Genomic DNA, 15,077 nt, shown 5'->3' on the forward strand with positions numbered 1-15,077 from the left:
TGCAGAAAACCTAGTATACTGTATTCAGAGGATATTACCTGCTAGGAGGCAAATTAGATATCTTTAAAAAGGAAAATCCTCTAAAAAGGACAGAAACCCATCTCTCACCGTAGTGATATGCTTCATCATCTGGGTTCTCCTTCCCAGTTACTCAGTAGTGTAATCATGGGCTACTCCCTTCTCACTAAGAAAGGAGAGCTCATGGATGTTTTCAAACAAAGAAGGTAAGTGAGAAATTGCAGTTGTGAAAAGTGAGTGATGGACGCAGTGCATAGGTGTGAAATGTAAACATAAAACTGGTAGTAGAAGAAAAAAGTTTTAATAGGAACCTTCTGCCAATCCAAATTAAAAACAGTGCCAAAGCAGTATAAACAGATGAACTGCTTAGATGTAACTGGTTCTGGTCCACATGTTCCAGTCTATCTGGATGTCATTTTATCCAAGGCCTTCCTCGGGACCATTATAAATATTTGCTACTGAGTAGTGAAAAATAAATGTGAATGGAAAATAGAAAAACTCAGGTTGGAATCAATACAACCTAAAAGCCTGATTTGAAGGCGTGCAAATCAGGGTTTTCGTCCGTTTTAAAGGATTTTCGTTTTTAAAGATATCTATTTTTGCCTCCTAGCAGGTAACGTCCTCTGAATACAGTATACTAGGTTTTCTGCACAATTAAGACTGCCCACAATATGCTGAGCATGAATGCAATTATGTAAGACCCATTATATCGCCAAGGGAAGTTCTAAAATGTAATGGATGCACACAATAATCAGGGTTGACACTTGTCTGCAAAGAATGCCTGCCATTAAGCCAATGCTAAGTGTATGCTAGAGACAGACTTCATAAGCCAAGGATGCCCACATTTCCCAGGCGCGATATGCTCGCCGTCAAACACCCTTGGCGGCTGAATGTCAAAAATGAATACAGTCATCAGAGTCCCTAAGCTGGCTCTTAGACTCCTAATTGATTCTAGCCACCTACAACTAGCCCTCAGACTCACCCTTCCAGCATTCAGACCCACCCGGTCAGGCTTTAGAGCCTTTCAAAATTCTATACTGGCCATTTTACAGCCCTTGCACTCTTCCAGACACCTGAGACCTTTCCATAGTCCACCAGAGTCAATCTACAACTCATTCTTAGACCCCCATGCCTAGCCCAGGGAAACCATTATCCAACTCTCAGAAACCCTTAGCTGGACTCACCTTCCCACATGAACCCTTTATTGCCTCTCAACGGTGTCTCAAATACCCTCTCCCAGCTCTCACAACTCTTGATCACCACCCTACCAATACCAAGAACCTCTTCGACTGAATCTACTGGCTCCTATGGTCCTACTGCTCACCCTCAAATGTCAGATCTGAAAAGTCTCTTCCTGGTCCTCAGGACTGGCCAGACCACATCCACTAATTCTCAGAACCTCTCTATAGTACCCTATAGGCCTTTCTGAAAAAAAATTGAGCCCTTAAATGGATCCTTGGACTTGAAGACTGCCTAACTTTAGCTCCTCTTTGCAACACTAAGGGTCCCTTAGATATCATCTCCTAGCTGAAGAGTACTTCTTAGGGTCTAAGAGGGCCAGAAGACTTCCTTCAAACCTGGGTTCAGTGCCCCTGGCAGCCCTTCATACACTTAGCACTTACCACTAAAGCTCATTTCCCTGGCCTCATATGTCGCGAGAACCCCAGAAAAAACTCCTAGGATGCAATGAAGTTGTCAGGTCATGGAAAGAACTGATTGTTTAATAGGGCCTTCCATTAGCAATGGCACAGTGACTCACTCCCACCATGTGGAATCCCAATTAGTCCGATTTTAAGCCCGAGAGGAACCAATGGATTTTCTTTTCACAGTAAGACATTGAATCACGTCTGGATAGACTAGGCTTTTTTAGCTGATTTCTGAACCCCCTCTGTATGTACTAGTTTTTCGAAATACTGTATTGCAACAGTTTGATTGAAGCTGGAAATTAACTCTAGTTTGCCAGTTTCAGGTGGTAACTAATTGTTTCAAGTGGCATGAGATCCCCGTACATAGTGAAACTTTTGTTTTTGGTCCATATAACAAATGCAGTCCTATCATGTTTCATCCTCTTGGTTCTAAAAAATATTCAGTGTCAGTAGTCTTGGCTGAGCTTTGACTATAGCGACCAGTTTGAGCAGAAATTGGTCTTCTGTTGAACTGTGCCTGTGCCCTCTCCCCATAATTAGCAACGAGATCATCAGTACCCTTGGTATTTAGACACTGAGGGCCTAATTTACAACAATTTGGCACAGGGCAGTGCTACAAGTCACTTTGCTGCACACCCCTACGTTAAAAATAAAGGGCAGGAATATGCAGTGTCAAGGAGATATGGCTCTGTCCTGTCCTCTTCCACTGCGCTGGCCCATAAATTGGTGGCTAGTGCCAACGCAGACACCCTCTGCACCATGGTGCAAGGGTGTTGTGTTGTTGGCGCAATTGTTTTTGAGCTGAAAGGGGCGCCATCATGAACAGAAACAATCCCCTTGGGAGGTGCATTCTTTTCATGCATAACCAGATTTATGGTGTATTGTAAATCTGGGAATGCGTCAAATACCATGGACGTTGAGTGAGAACCACCACCGCAACTCCCATGGCACACCTCCCTGATGCAGTGTGAAACAACTCTGAGACTTGCGGTGCGTTGCCTTACACCATATCTATGAGGCCATGAAAGGCCACACCTGGTGATGTTGGTAGCCTCCTAAATATGGGTCTGCACTCTGCACTGCAAAACCTCAAAAAAGTGATGTTACGGCAGCACAACAGGCCTGTAAATAAACCCATGAAAGTTCAACTCTTTAAGGGCCAGATGTAGGTGTCCATTTACCGACCAGTAACGGCCAATTTCGGCCGTTACCGACCGGTAAATGGTCATTTGAGATGTAGGGGCCCTTTTTTAACGATTCGGTAAATTTACCGAATCGGTAAAATACCGAATCGGTATTTTTACTGATTCGGTAATTTTGAAATGTAGGTGGGACTCTTCTGAGTCCCACAGGCCTTACCGAATCGGTATTTTACCACCCAATCCAATTGGGTGGAAAAATATCGATTCCAGGTGTGCATGCACATGTGTGCATGCACACCTATGGCATGTGACAGACTGACATGCCCTTAGGGCATGTCTGTGTGCCACATGTCACACATGCCTTAAATCGGGGTGCCAGTGGGTGTCAAAGTGACACCCCCTGCACCCTTGCAAAAATCGGTATTTACCGAATCGGTAAATACCAATTCGGTAATGCCCATTGATTCCTATGGGCATTGAAGCCCATAGGAATCAATGGGCATTACCGAATCGGTATTTACCGATTCGGTAAATACCGATTCTTACAGAATCGGTAATTCAATTACCGATTCTTTCTATATCTCCCCCTCCTCAATTTTACCGATTCATAAATACCGAATCGGTAAAATTCGGTATTTATGAATCAGTAAAATTAAGTTACCTACATCTGGCCCTAAGTGTAGAACAGTTTTCTGACAGCTGGAAACTAAGGAATCCCAGGTCATTTTTGGTTGTGTGTCAAAAAGTGTTGTCACATATTTACTGTAGAATAGGGTTATTCTTGCGTCATGTAGGTCATTGCAAAACAACGCAAGTCCTTAACTGGGATTTACTAAGCCACGCAAGCGGTTTGGACTTCATTCCGTGTCTTTTTACAGTGAAACTAATGCAATGCAGTCCCTTGTGCTGTGTTGCTTTACACTGGGTCTGGAAGGCATTCCATGGGTGGAGCATGGGTATTTCCATGCATCCATCCATGGATTCTGGCGCATTTCTAGATTCACTAATGCAAGTAATCCTTGGAATGTGTCAAAAGACTACACCTTGCCCAGTGAAGTGTAACCAGGAGAAATATCGTCCTTTCTCCTTGTTACTTCCTCTTTTTATGCGAGATGCATTCCACATCACGCATAGAAGCAGGAAAATGCCTTTAAGGATTGTTATTGTACATGAAGGTATCCCTTCATGCAATAAAAACAATCCTGTCTGTAACAGAGGCACCCCTGCCTTGGGGCCAACTGGCGGTTGGGTTGGGTGGGGGTGGGCATGGGCCTCCTTATACGTGTCTGCCACGCACTTCCCAAATATTTAGCTACCACACACACCATAGCAACGGAGGACGTATCAGTACAGAGGACCCGTAGGGCCATTTTATGACATCTAAGGCCCAACCCCTTACATAGTGGTTTTAACCATATCTTCCTGGCAACCCTATATGCCGGGCAGGCAAAGAAAAAATGAGCCAAAAAATGAAAAAATATGCAAATCAGTCTTGACGCTGTGCCCCATGGGAACAGTCCAGCCCGAACTTCCAAGCCAGGTCCTCCATGGACCGGAAACAATCATCCTAGGACCGGTTTCAAGGCTGATTTGCATATGGCCATGTCTGAACTGGGGTGGCGTGGTGAGCGAAAAAACGATGGATTTAGGCCCAGATCTCTGTACTGGGGTGAATGTATGACATTGTTCTGCATTCTGTCCATCAACTGTTGCTTTTGCTTTTGTCACCCCGAGTGGGAGGGGTATGCTCAGACATGAGTCCTGTGCTCTCCATGCCACTGGAGTCAAGGTATCCTGGCTGAAGACGGCTTGCACAATGGTGTTATGGTGCCTCCGTTGGCAGCTTTGCTGCCCACAGTGCTCCAGTGCAGGAGAAAGCAGAAATGCTCCACATCTTTATAAATATGAGGCATTTCTGCTCTCTTCCTTTCTGCAACCCAGAGCAGCAACTTTGTTTGCTGCCCTGCGGGAAGATTAGAAATATGCCCTTTTGTTATTAGTAATATTTATTGCAAATTCTCCAGTATATGAGATTTGGCTTACTAAACCAATGACCAATAAAACATGTGCCAAGTGACATGTGTTATAGCATAATTGATACATTTGTGGCATTTTTTCTGCCAATTTTGTTCTGTTAGTTGGGGATTGTAATTATAACCATAAGAGATAAGAGTAGGACCAAGACATGAAGGTGTTTTTTAGGACCCCAAAGAATTAAAATATTCTAGTAAAAGGTAAAAATAAAGGTATCCAGGGGTGCGTGGCTTGGTAGCCAAACATGGCGGACGTGCTTTGAGCCGGCTTCGTCCAGCCCATATAATATCCTGTATTAATCCTGGCAATCTGGTATTATTAACGTTACTGAGCTGCCGCCTTGACCGCGGCAGGAGTCCCTTTGTCTGGCGGTGTCCTTCGTGGCAGCCGGGACCGTCGTGGGGCAGAGTTCCGGCTGAGGCCTGTGGAGGAGTGGAGGCCGGGGAAAACGTGACAGCCGGGCTGCGGCTGGTCTGACCTGCGGAGAGCTGCCGGGCCGGGCTGAGAGACCCCCCACGGGAGGTGCGAGGTCCGGAAGGTCCCCCAGGGGACTGGCTGGCTGCTCAGAGGTCGCGGGCCCAGGGAGCGACTGGCATCGAAAGAAGATTGGCCGAGTGGAAGACGGAGGCCCGGCGACACCTTGAGCCCGAGGTGCCGAGGAGCGGCGCCTGGAGCCCAACGAGTGCCTGGAGGGGGCGGACAAGGTGAGCGGAGCTAGGCAGCTGCTGAGAGGGGCGGCAGTCCTGGCTCCCTGCGAGCCCCCTCCTTAGCGGGGACTGCCGCTGCGGGGATCGGCGGTGTGGTCGTGCCACGGGGGGCCCTTGGGGTAACTGTGTGCAGATTTGGCCCCTGGCGTCCCACCCCCTCATGCTGGATAGGGGGCATGGTAGCTCGCATTGAGACAGGTGGAGGCAGATACTGAGTGGACAGGCCCCCCCCAAGATATGAGCGGCGCCTGGAGGGCGGTTTTGGAACATCTCCCGCCAGCGGATGGAGGTCGTCCCCGTGGGGCTGGTGGGCTGCGCCTGAAGGAAGTCGAGCCGGGCGTAGTTTGGGCCCCTCCATTTGGCGGTGCCCCCCTTTGGCAGCCAGGACTGTCGTGGGGCAGAGATCCAGCGTAGGCGGCAGTGCAGCCTGCGGCAGTGTAGAGGCCAGGAAGTACGTGGCGGCGGGCCCAGAGTTGCTTCAGCGGACTGGCCTGCGGTGGGCCGCCTGGCCGAGCTGTGTCGTGCTGTGGCAGAGGCTCCCCCCCCTCGCGGACTGTACTGGTGCAGGCTGGTTGTGCGGCTCTGGTCCCGGGACGCGGGTGGGGTTGCCCGCAGTTGGTGGAGCGGCGGAGGAGACGAGGCCCGGTGGGGCTATTGAGCAATGGGGTTGGAACCCCGCGGTCTGGACTGCTGGTCTGCCCTGACTTTCGCGCCTTGTGGTGCGCGCTTGGCCCCCTCCACGGAACTGGACATCGCTGCAGGACAAGTGGCCAGCCGGGCCTGTGGTTCGGGGGGAGTGCAGTGTAGACCCTCCGGAGCGGGGTAGACTGGCTGAAATGCCCGGGTGGAAAAGGGGCCAGGTGGACGACTGTGTGGCCGGGCGAGAAGCTATGACCAGGGACAAAGGGGGCCATGGCGCAACCAAACAAGGGCCCATAGACAAGTTCACTGGCCCAAGTGGGAGGTCTGGAGTGACTGGGAATCAGCTGGGAACGGTGCCGGACAACACAGCCCTTATGGCCGCCATTACCCTGGCCAGAGACATGTTAGATGTTAAAATTGGCGCAGTTTGGGCGGATGTTATGTTGCTGCGCCACAACCTACAAAACACAGTATCCCGCATCTCTAAGGCTGAGACTCGCATCTCGGGGTGGAAGATGATGTGACGGAACTCAAGAGGAAGGTGGCGGCAATGGAAACGGTCCAGAAAGGCTTGGTACTACGCCAGAGGATGCAGAGGGTCGGGCTCACCGCAACACTCTCCGTTTTGTTGGATTTCCGGAGGGCTACGAGGAGGGAAACATGAAGCATTTCCTCACGGCGTGGCTGGAGGATTGGCTGCCGCCGGAGTCGCTGTCAAGGTGCTTTGTTATAGACAGGGCACTTATGCAAAAAACCCCGGTAGGGGCCCACCCGTGGCCAGTTATTGCCAAACTACTTAATTATATGGACAGGGACACCATCCTGAGACAGGCCCCGGCTAAAGAACGACTCCTATACAAAAATGCTCGCATCCTGATTTTTCCCGACTATACGCTGCAGGTTCATCAGCAACGCCAGTCATTTATGGCCGCGGAGGCGCGGCTAAGGGCGCTTAAACTTCCCTACACCCTCTTGTTTCCTGCGCGTCTTCGGGTGGTCTTTCAGTCCCGCACTCATTTCTTTGACAGCCCAGAGGAGGTCTTCCGATGGACGGACGAGATGATCAGGATACGGCCCTACACTCCACCGGGTAGAGATCCTGACCCCCTCGGCGAAGGAATTGCCCCGGGGGGATCCCGGCCAGTGGCAAAGAAGCAAAGTGCGGCGGTCCAGGAGGAGGCGCTCGAGGTCCGTGGAGGTGGTGTCCCATGAGGGGCTGGTCCTGGAAGAACAGATCTTGGAGAAATGATGGGGGCAGCAGCAGATGTATGGCAAAACATTTGTGACACTTGACAGATTGCCATGAACTGGGCTTGTGCTTCCACTGGTAGTGGACTGGCATAAGCTCTACTACATGTTTTTAGGCTGTGAATTGGGGATTTATTGGTTGGGGTGGGCCCGGTTCTCCGGTTGGGGACTTGGGGTTAGCTCCTCCGCGACAGATACTTCAGAGTTGGGGTTGAGATATGGGGAGGGGTTGGTTGGGTTGGGGTAGTTTTGGTCACCAGGTCACTTGTTTACCACAGGCACGATGGGATGCTTACTCACACCACCGCAGCTTAATGTCTGCATTACATGACAACAGTCTCTCGGATGGCTAGCCTGAATGAAAGGGGGCATGGTCAGCAAAGGGGTCTTCGTATTGTGAGCTGGAATGCTCGAGGGATGTTGGATAAGGTCAAGTGGGGGGCAGTACTCCAGCATGCGAAGCGCTTGCGAGCGGATATCCTTATGTTGCAGGAGACACACCTTATGGGCACGAGAGTCCTGTGCTTGCCGCATTTTGGCTTTCAGCAGGTGTTCCATTCAGGCTTTAGCAGGGGTCGAGGGGAGTGGCTATACTGATACACCGGAGGGTTCAGTACACACATGAAGAACAATGGTATGATCTGCAGGGACGCTATGTGCTCATTCGGGGAAAGATTGGTGGCTTTCCCATAATACTGGGTAGTGTGTATTCTCTGCCTCTGCTGCAATGGACTCTAATACAAAAGCTGAGGTTACTCTGGGCGGAGATGTCAGATGATATGTTAGTCCTGGGGGGGGATTGGAATGATGTCATGCAATTGGTGCTGGATAGGTCCGGGTCTGATGTGGGGGCCAGAGGAAGCCTACCCACGAAGCTACATGCATTGGTGACGGGAATGGATTGGGTTGACGTGTGGCGTCGGGCGCACGGCGCGGCCAGGGAATACACCTATTTATCGGCGGTTCATAAGTCATTTTCTCGGTTAGATTATCTATTTGTTCCTAGGGCTGGGGCGGGTAGAGTGCTGGCAGCTGAGATACTGCCCCGGGGCCTCTCGGATCACTCCCCAATTTCCATAGAGTTGGACATTGGAAGGACTAGGCAGCCATTCCGTTGGCGCCTAGCTGTGTGGAACTTGCAGAAGGTGGAATATACAACTCACATGGGGGAATCCATTGCTCAATACCTGACAGAGAATGAGGGCACAGTGTCTGGCGCGGCCACATTATGGGAGGCTCTGAAGCCCACGTTGCGGGGGTGGACATACCGTGGTGTGTAGCAGCCCACAGGCAGCGACGGGAGGCGCTGATCCGAGCCGAGGCTCACATAGAGCAGCTTGAGCGCCAGACTCGAGAGTCGGGTAGCGAGCTGGGAGTGCGGCAATTGCTTCTGTCTCAACAAGAATGTGCGGTCCTGCTAATGGAGGAGGCGCACTTGGCCTGGCTGGCTGCGCACAGTAGGGTGTACCAATGGGGGGACAAATCAGGGAAAATGTTGCACCGGTTATGCCAGGGTACCCCACATGCGCAGCCCCTGCCTGCAGTACTAGACTTTGCAGGGGGCCGGATTACAGATACCTTGGCTATTGCGGAGAGCTTTGCCGAATACTTCGCCGACCTGTATGCCCCTAGGGAGTGCCTGGAGGCTGCCATGTTAGAGAAATTTATAGTGGACCTGCCACCAATAGCGCTGTCAGATGACCGTGAGACCATCTGGAGGCTCCCTTCTCGGAGGAGGAGCTGGGAGCGGCTCTGGGAGAGTTGAGAAGGTCCAAACGGGTTTCGAGTGAATTCTTCCGCTACTACAATTTGCAGCTGGCTAGGCACTACAGAGCAGTGCTGGAGGAGGCTCGGGAGAGGGGGGAGCTTCCTCCGGATTGGAGACATGCAGAGGTGGCAGTGTTTCAGAAACCCGGACGCCCTCCGGAGAGTCATGCGTCCTACCACCCCATCTCTCTTCTAAACATTGAAGCCAAGGTTTTGGCGAATGCGTTAGCTAATCGACTATTGCCACATATGACATCCCTGATACACTCGGACCAGGCGGGCCTTATGCCCCAGAGGGCTACGCGACATAACATCAGGAAGGCGCAGGTGGCAGCTGCAGCGATTCGGCAGCTGGGGGAAGCAGCGGTGATGCTCCTGGCAGACATGGATAGGGCATTTGACTCCCTGAGTTGGGTCTATTTATTTGCCCTGCTGCCTAGGCTCAACCTGGGTCCGCGCTTCCTCTCATACATAAAATTGTTATACATTAGCCTCACGGCAACTGTCAGGGTTGCGGGCCGTCTACTCTGCATTTAAGATTCAGAGGGGTACGCGGCAGGGGTGCCTCCTGTTGCCTTACCTGTTTGCCCTAGTCATGGAGCCCTTGGTGGCTTGGGTGCACATTGATGCGCAGGTCCATGGGTTTGAGAATAGCCCTATACGCAGACAACGTTCTCTCCTTCTTAACGGCCCTGGATAGAACAGGTCCACGGTTGCTGGAGGTCATGCAGATTTTCGGGGAGACGTCGGGCCTATACATGAATCCCCGCAAATCCACACTATTGGTCCTAGATGGGCACACTAAGGTGGGATCGTGGGCGTCCACGGTACAGCTAGTGGTCAGGGGATTGAAGTATCTGGGGTTGGTGTTGTCGGAGGTTCCAGCTGTGGCATGGGAGCGTAATGTGGCACCTGTGTGGGAAAGGACACGGGCAGACATCAGGTCCTGGTCACGCATGCCCCTGACGCTGTTCGGTAGATCGGCAATTTTTAAAATGGTGGCACTTCCCCGTCTCCTATACCAGTTGCAGAACCACCCATTCCCGATTCCAGCTCGATGGTTTCGTACGATAAACTCAGTGCTAGGGTAGTTCTTGTGGGTGGGAGGGTGCGGGTGGCGGTGCGTACATGCTTCCTCTCTACATACAGCGGGGGATTGGCTTCACCTGACCTCCTATCCTACTACCAGGCCTCGCACTTGCTGGTCCTCAATGATTGGTGGTACAGGGACAGAGGGGATCCAGCGTATTCGCTAGAGCGCTGCCTGATGGGTCAGCACACGCTACACACTATACTGTACTCGGCCAGGTTGCGTGGCACACTGCCGCCAGCTACGAAGGTGGCGTTCATGATCTGGAAGCAGGCGCTTCGGCGCTTGGGTTGGTGGGGTGTCTTGACTTGGGAAACTCCCCTGTGGAATAACGGGCGGCTGCCTCAGTTGGCGGCTCTGTTGGGACTCAGTGGGTGGGATGCCATTGGCATATCCACGCTGGGCGATGTGGTGGCTGATAACACTATTAAGTCCTTTTGGAATCTGCAGGAGGAATACCAATTGCAGCCGGCACAGTTCTATCACTACCTACAGTTGAGACACCCACTATCCCCCAGTTTGCGGGGTCTGGAGGACATCCCTGAGTTCAGTACCATAGAGGCCAAACTTTTTATGGGGTATCTAGGAGACAGGAAGATTTTGCGCATATACCAAACCCTAGTTAGGCACTGCTCCCCCACACCTCAGAAGCTTCGGGGGGATTGGGAGGCTGATGTGGGTGTGTTGGAGGAGGAGGACTGGGTGGAGACGCTGGCGTCTCCACGCGGGGCCGCCATTACAACGCGACTTCGTCTAGTCCAATTTAAATACCTTCACAGGGTGTACTTTACTAGGATGCCCCTCTGGTTGGTTATGGCCATCATCATTGGTTTGGGATAGGACCGCTCCAATCCATGTTCAGAGACATCTGTCTGCACTATGAACAGCTTTGCATAATCTGAAGCTTTAAGAATGGGTGCTAAGCACATTACTTCCTTCAGAGTGACAAGAGCATTTTGACAGTTCACTGTCCAGTTAATCTTTATGGCATCTTTTTGGAGGTCAGTTCTACAAGGGGTGTCACAATATTACCTTACCCCCTCACAAACCTCCTGTAATACCCAGTCAGGCCAAGTAATGCCCTGACTAGAGTCTGGGTAGTTGGAGCTATCCAGTCTAGAATTGTCTTGATCTTAGGTTGTAAGGGTTGCACTTGGCCTCCACCTACAAGGTGGCTCAAGTATACAACAGAGCCCTGCCCTATTGGGCACTTGCTTGCCTTGATAGTGAGGCCTGCCATTTTCAGATCCTCAAAGTCATTGCCAAGGTACACCAGGAGGTCTTGCCAGGTGGAACTATAGACAGCAATACCATCAAGATAAGCTTCACTAAAAGGAGTTTAGAAAGGACTTTGTTCACCAAACTTTGGAAAGTGCTAGAGGCATTTTTTAATCCAGCAGCATTCTTTAATGCAAAGGGCATACAATAGATTAAAGCACCATTTGAGAGTCCCTGCTGCCATCAAAATGACTGCATGTGGGTAACATGAGTGACTACAATGTGGACTGCATTACCTCCGATCCAGCAATTCAGACTCTAATGTTAGATCTATTTATCCTGGAGACAGCTTACTACCGCTACCAAAAGACAGAGTATACACATGGTAAGCTGTCCACCGATGAGCTGAAGTGAGTATGATGCCAACAAATGCAAACAATAGGTATTATACTGTGAGGCCAGGTAGCCATGGGAGTTATACCATGAGGAAAAATGCAGGCACCACATGCTCAAATCCATGAAGTGACCAACCTCTCTTTGCTGCAGGTGGGGTAAACATCTTTTGTTCAAGCCAGACCTAAAGAAGGCAATAATGAACTTTCTCCATGCCAGTTCACTGTCGGCCTTTTTGGGGCATGCAGCTCTCTTACTTCAACACTTGAGCAGATGTGAAAAATACATTTGTATGTAGGTCAGTGCATAGGTATGATACATTTTATCATACCTATTTATCTATAATTGCTTCACTATTAAATTATTTAAATATATATATAAATATATATATATATATATATGAAAACAATAAATTAGATTAAAGTACAGCAACACTTGAAAGTCGGAGTTTATTAAATCCAACTTAAATTTAGTTATATTTCCTTCATTGTACATTTATACCTTCAATGAACTTATGTATCTTCATATTTATTACTATACTCCTAATTCAGCACATCCAATGCCCAACCCTATATCTCACTCTATACCCCTTTCAATATATCCTCTACCTCCACTCTTTGACTCATCCTAGACCTCATTCTACTACTCTCTCCAATGCACTACCCAATTTCTTACTCCAAACCTCACTTCAAACCTCTCTCAATATATCCTGTACCGCCACCATCTGAAACTTCCCAAACCCCTTTCTACTACTATGACCCCTAAAATAATCCTTTCTAGACTCTTTCATCTTCTGCTGCTCCTTGAATCGTCTCACACCTCTTTTACTATTCTGCTCTCCCAAACAAGCCTTTTCAAACCCTTCCCTCATGTTTTCATCCTATACTCCTTGGATACCTCATCTTCCTTCTTAAACCACTTCTAGAGACTTTCCCCCCTCCATCTCTCCTGTACTCATCCCACATCTCTTCTACTGCCATGATCTCCAAATAAACACTTTCTAAACCCTTCCCTCCTCTATCCCACCACTATCCTTTTCAATCCAATGCTACTCGCCGAAAAAGCATTTTTGATGCCTCATCAAAGATAGTAAGCGCTATATAAATTCAATTACAATATCACAAACAAATTTTCTCACGCAAAATTACAGAAGCAATAAATCAACTCCAGGCGCTCTACAGATCCACAAACACTGCCAACTCATTGCACGGAAGCTAAAGTACAGTAAACTCAATCATTTTGCAATGACCTCTGAGCTTTTGTATGGCAAAATTGAGTGAAGTAGACCCTAAACCCATTCCTCCATGCAGCAGGTGGCAAGGCTCTCGTCTTCTCCGTGATGAAGGGAGCCCTATGAACTTTTTTTCAGCCATTTGCTTTCAAGCCTTGTGCAATTTACAGTATTGGCTCTTCACCAAACCTAGAAACCTAGAATCTGTTTATATCTCAAGTTCCCTCCAAGTCCCACTCCCAACATGTAATCACTGTAGAGGTTTGGGGGCTGTTGTGTTCGCAATAACAAAATTAATCTTCACATGCCACACTCATTCGTACATTTAGAGCATGAAATAAAAAATACTGTGAAATGATGAACTTAAATGTTGATCCCAATGACACTCATTTAAACCTATGCAGTGATGGTATAATTGTGTAATATCTGCCTTGCCTCAGATTTCATCCATACCTCGGATTTAGTGAAATAATGTATTACTTCATAACTTCATAAATACACCATGGGGCAGATTCAGAAGAGCATTTATGAGTATGGGAAGTAGAACTATACAGGTACTACTCAAGTACTCTTTTATGTACTCTCACATGATTTTGCTAAATGCTCTAGAAATGTTGAACTTCCTATTAGTAACACTGTAAAGAAGGCACAGTCCTTTCAATTTGTACCATGGTGCAAAGGTGCCTGATTTGTAACCAGTATTGTTTTTGTACAGAAATGGACACCTTCCTGCACAAAAACAATCCCTTGAGACATTTTCCTCTTTCTATGTGTGCTGCAGAATGCAGTACACATAGAAAGAGGAAACAACGAGGAGAAATAAATATATTTCTCCTTGTTATGCGTCGTCTTTGGAGGTGAAGCATTTTGACACATTCCCAGGTCTAACACTAATGGTAAATTGGAGAATGCACCAAAATCCATGGGTGGTGCATGAAATCACCCACGCTCCACAGATGGAACGGCTTCCTGGGGGAGAGTAATGCAACACTGTGATTTGCACTGTGTTGCATTACTCTAGATTTATAAGCCACTCAGGGCCACGCAGGGTGGCCTTGCGTGGCTTGATAAATATAACTTGAGAGTTGCGTCGCTCTTGCGCGCTGCTGTGTAGTAGAAGGACAACGCAACCCCTTGATAAGCAAGCCACTTAACAGCTACATTTAATGAAGAGGTGTGTACAAATTTTCAAAAGGATTGGTAAGTCGGCTTTTTTGCCTTTAATCTGAAAGTTCATAATTGTTTTAGAATAACCCTCAGACATTGCCCTACTTCTTTTTTCCCTCTGCTACAGATGTGTTTACTGATCAGTATGCTCACACTTACCTTACTACTGCAGGAGAGAGCTAATTCTGTGAGCTCTTTCTTCAGGTTTCTGGGATCGAATGAAAATATCAACCTTGGATCCTGCTGAGAAGTAGTAGACTCCCTCCTCCAGTAGCACACCTGTGGTTTCCTCCCTTTGCCACTCACATTTAAATTTCAGATGGATAACTTTGCTGGGACCTATTAATGTCCAACCAAGCTTGGCAATCACCCCAAATGTAAATGAAGGTTCTACAGGTGAAGTGATTGCATATAAATAAGGTAGTTAAAATAATTTATATTTATTGCGTACAGGGTGTGCCGTGAAGTAGATTGAGGTATTGTGGCTTATTTTCAGTAACTCTGGTACAAACTGTGTAAGATTCACCCTAGTAGAAGAGTCAAATACAAAGCCATAAGAAAGCTATGTAGAATAAAACACCTTCCTTACTCTGAACAAAGGACCAGATGTACGACCATTGACTTTTTCTGCAAGTTGCAAATTGCGTCGATTTGCTCTTCACAATTTGCGACTCATAAAAGTGAATGTACAACAGTGTCTCAGACACTGTTTGCGATTCCCAATGGGGTCGCATAAATATTTATGAGGCAAGCACAATTTGCGACCCCATTGGG

General features: G+C 48.6%; 1 protein-coding gene across 1 annotated transcript in view; it reads right to left on the reverse strand.

The window, feature by feature from the left end:
• The window catches only part of LOC147697167 (lysozyme g-like), a 194,687-nt gene extending 180,098 nt beyond the window's left edge, over positions 1-14,589 (reverse strand). Inside the window, exon 1 of the mRNA XM_086933304.1 lies at positions 14,463-14,589. The gene's annotated coding sequence lies outside the window, so the exon portion shown is untranslated. The remainder of the gene's footprint in view (positions 1-14,462) is intronic.
• Between the last annotated feature and the right edge of the window lie 488 nt (positions 14,590-15,077).

The sequence above is a fragment of the Lissotriton vulgaris genome, chromosome 8 (genome assembly GCF_964263255.1).
Source record: "Lissotriton vulgaris chromosome 8, aLisVul1.2, whole genome shotgun sequence".
Taxonomy (NCBI): Eukaryota; Metazoa; Chordata; class Amphibia; order Caudata; family Salamandridae; genus Lissotriton; species Lissotriton vulgaris.